The sequence below is a fragment of the Parasteatoda tepidariorum genome, chromosome 3, assembly GCF_043381705.1.
Source record: "Parasteatoda tepidariorum isolate YZ-2023 chromosome 3, CAS_Ptep_4.0, whole genome shotgun sequence".
Taxonomy (NCBI): Eukaryota; Metazoa; Arthropoda; class Arachnida; order Araneae; family Theridiidae; genus Parasteatoda; species Parasteatoda tepidariorum.
Window position 1 is genome coordinate 89352 of NC_092206.1, and position 4481 is coordinate 93832.

Below are 4481 nucleotides of genomic sequence, written 5' to 3' on the forward strand. Positions count from 1 at the left end.
ATAAAGTAAGGATAAGAATACAAAATGAAAAAAGTCAATCTTTCCAATGATTTTTGATGAGATAACAGTAAATGTTCTGCTCTAAACGAAACTTTTAAGGGAAGAAAATTCCCCTTCATTCAACAGTTCAGAAAAGAAATTTTTTTTTAAAAATATACAAATGAATTAAACGCAATAATTTTAATAAGTATTTTCTTTCAGCGATTGAAACTTTGTTTGCCTTTCTTTGTAATAAAGGAGAGGTCAGTATGGCATTCTCTTAAAGAGAAAGCCAGTATTTTTGACCGCTCCAGGTATTACAAGTAAAAATATATTTTGGTATTTTTTTAATTATTAAAACAATTACTAAGGAAAATCTGTTAGTTTATCGGAATTCAAAATCAAATAAAAAAAAAACCTTTTTCATAACCTAGTTTGATAATTGGGGTATGAAAAGGTTCCTTCCTCCCCCCCAGATAATTGAAGGTCATTAAAGCGGTCTTTTTGATTGTGGTACTAGAGCAGAGGTCACCAAAGTGGTCTATATAGACCCCCAAGGGTCTATTTATCAAAAGTAGGGGTCGATCTGAGACAGGGGGGCGAATGGGGGTCGATCCGAATCGGAAGGGTCAATTGTGAGTCGAAAAAAGAAACAGTTCTCAATACGCAAATCACACATACCTAATTAAGTATGTAAAATTTGTGAATTTTTTTTATAATTGACTCAATATCAGTTTCTTTATAAAACATAAATTAATAAACGTATATTTATTGGGGTGAAACAAGTATTTACGTACCACCGCGCAGTGGCACGAACTCAGCGCAGTTTATAAGTCATATGCATATGTGCGCTTGTCCAAATGTCACGTGTGACGAGCATTGACGTTACAAATGCAAATATCATACGCAGTTTCAACTATCTTTGCAAACTGTGTTGAATATTTGCAGTGTCATTATTAAAACTTTTATAGTTTTGGATAATTAGTTATTGTTTCGATAAAACCATTCGTTTGGTTTAGATATCAATTTTAATTATCAATGCACAAAAAAGAAGGTAAGCATTAATAATATGGATTAGTACAGCCCGCGACAAAACTATAGCACACTTTGTATTTTTTTACGAAAATTACAAAATTGACCAATTTTGACGAAAATTAAAATTGACCAATTTTGAACCCAATATAGCGAACCTTGCAAAAAAACACCAGGCACACCCATCTCATTGATCAAGAAGCAGTAAATCTTTAGTTACTTTACTTATTATATCTACTTATGCATAATTACTTATTATTTAATAATAAGGTATTTAAATTTCAATATTAATATATTTTTCATAAAACTATTGTTACACAATGTACTATTACTTTAATAAATGTTTAAAGTCATAAAATAAATGCACAAATATAGTATCTAATAGAGTTTTATTTTAATTAACAGAAAATTAGTTTTGCGGGGGTCGATGAAGATTTCGAAAAATTATATAGGGGTCGATACTCAAAAAAGTTTGGCGACCCCTGTACTAGAGAAAAGGAATCCCAACATCATTTCAAGTTCTAAACAGTTTTCGAAATATTTTTTTTTCGTTTTTATTTTTTTTTAAAAATTCTGTTCCTACTTCAAATAAACAAAATATTTTGAAGAAAAAAATAAAGAAACGTTTGCGCTTTTTTAAAATAATGCGACTATGGCTAGACTAGTTTTGATTTATTAAGAGGGGTTCACACAATTAAATCAAACGATACTGTTACTGTTGCCCTTTACATATTTTGCAGCATACTACTTTTATTTTATTTTATAACCGTCGTTGAACAGCCCACCCAATTTTATGGGTTTACGACAACTCATGTTCAACTTCGTAGCCTTCTCATTTTGAACCCAATCCAGAAGACAAGGAAACTCCTGGATCAAGTATTGGGGATAAATTTGCCTTCGTGGAGGACTTTCTGATGGAACTAACCCGCATTTCCGTGACATGGAGAGGCAAGGGGACTTAAACCCATGATCCGTCTACCACTGAGGATATTTCACGTCAGCACTGTGGTCAGTGCAAGCCGGATGCGGAATTCGTATCGACTGGGATTCGAACCCGGTTCGCCTCATTGGAAGGCGAACGCTCTATCCCTTGAGCCATCGCTGTTCCATAATTCCATTCCATTTTTGCATAAATATGCTTAATAGTTTGTTTATATTACTTTTTTATTCAATTTAGAATGATGTTGTGGGGGAGATTTTAAATAAATTTCACACCCTCAAAAGAAGGACGTCACATCCGCAACACTTAATGACTGTAATTAAAATATTCCATTTTTTTGTTTCTGAAATTAAATGCATCTTAATAAACTATTTTTGAGCACAAAATATGAAAAGTTACACTCAAGAAAGTTAATTTTTGACATCATGTTTAAACATCGTTGAAAAATTTTATGTTTTGTCAGCGTCACCAAAGACTGTAAGCACAGGTATCGCAAAAATCGATAGTGAAGTAAATATGATATGAGTAGGGTTTAGAACATTCTTTTTGGCCTACTTTTAGGGTATACTATTTTGGCCATTGCCCTTCTTTGCTTTTTATATTTCTATTAAATACTGCATTTGAGGAAGTCATTTTTCGGACACTTTAATGTTTTTTCATATTTTTTTGTACACAAGATTGATTTTAATAACAAATCATTGGATTGGTGTCCAAATTTCTAAAAACTTGTGCTAAAAAATATCGATGAAACATCTTACGTCAATTTCTTCAGAAATTGACGTTAAGTAGACATTAGCAGGTTAATCGAAGAATAAAAACTTTTCTTCTTGAAGAACAAAGAAAAAAATCCTTTATGACATGATAAATAGTGGAATCAAATCAAATGACGTTTTACTCTTTCGTTCTTGACCTTTCCTTTGTAGCCTGATAAGGTAAAAATAAAACTTTAACATAGATAAATTGTAATAAAGTGAGTAACAATTCCTTTTTTTTACATGAATTATTCCAAGATATATGATAAGATAAAAAACTTCATTTGTTTTAAATATAAAGAGGTCGAGACATGTTTCCTTAAGCAATCGTTCTCAAGAATAGTCATTATTATTTGTTTTACATAAAAAAAAATATGAAAAGAGTTCGTAACTTTCTGCGACACCAAACTAAAAGTCAAAAAATTGTTTAAATATGTGTCTGTGTGTGAGAACCTTACAATTTAAGGGATTAAAGCAATATAAATAAAATGAAAAGCAATATTAAAGGAGTTTTTTGCACTACAATTTTCTATAGTGTTATTTTCAGATGGGCTCCTACACTGTTATAATTATCATTCTAAAATTATGGTAAAATAATTGTCTTTCCATCCGTTTAACCGTAAATTTTACGATAAAGAACGTTTTTTTTCCTTTATGGTTTTGAAACCATTTACAAAAAGTATGGTTACAAATATCATGAATACAAAACTATACGGTTTCTTAACCATTTGCAACTAGCATTTTTCAAAAACGTAAAAAAAAAATTAATCATTTAACTAGACATAAGAGCTCGGCTTTTTGAAATGGGCATCGGAGAGTGCCGGACACTGGAAATTCTTGAAGGGAATGGACTCTTGTCGGTCATGAGATGGACAGATAAGCTTGCACACAGTTGCAAAGGTAGCTTCATGAGGTGGTTCTAATTCTGGTTGTTTAGGTGAAAGTAGTTAATAAACAGTTTTTCTTATGCTTAACAGATTGATTGCCATTTTATTTATGGTTATGTGACTGTTTCAATTATATATATTGTCAAAAAAATCCTAGAATATTGTAATTTAACCATTTTTCTTCGAAATTTTTTTTAAGAGAGTAACTGTGTTTAGAAATTTATGCGTGACAATTGCGGAATACAGAGAAAAAGTTCATTGGCTACATGAAAATCTTGTCTTTTCTCTGAAAATACGTTCTTAAAAATTCTGCCCTAAAGATTTGAAAATTTGATTTATCATGATGTGTTGCCCTAAAATCTTCAATAAACTCATTTATTCTAAAACATCTGAATATTTCTTACCTTTTTTTGGATTTTTTTTTTCAGAATTCTTAATATATGAAGATTTTTTTAAAGGAGCAGGTGTTGAAAAAAAGTTGATTTTTTTTTCTACGCTTTTGAAACATGCTGCCAAAAAAAAACGTGGACAACTTTTGAATGTGTTATAAAATATGATTGATACAGACTCTTATATGTTCAACGACTGATTATATGTTTGATTAGAAATTGAGTTGATCATTTGATTATTCCATGTCCTCTCTTTTTTTTCTTCCCTAAAGTTTAAAAAAAAAAAAACACTTTTTTTACCCTCAATATCGAATTATGAGAAAATTGAAATTGGGTGATTATTTTGACACGTAAACTAATCTTTTTTATCAAGTTTTGTCATTAACTATCATCAAATTGTTTTTCTTTTCCTCCCATCCTACTATTCTGAGTTTTGGAAATATTATTAAGAAGAGTGGTTCTTAAAAAGTGTTCCGTGGTACCCTAGAGTTCTGTTGAAGGA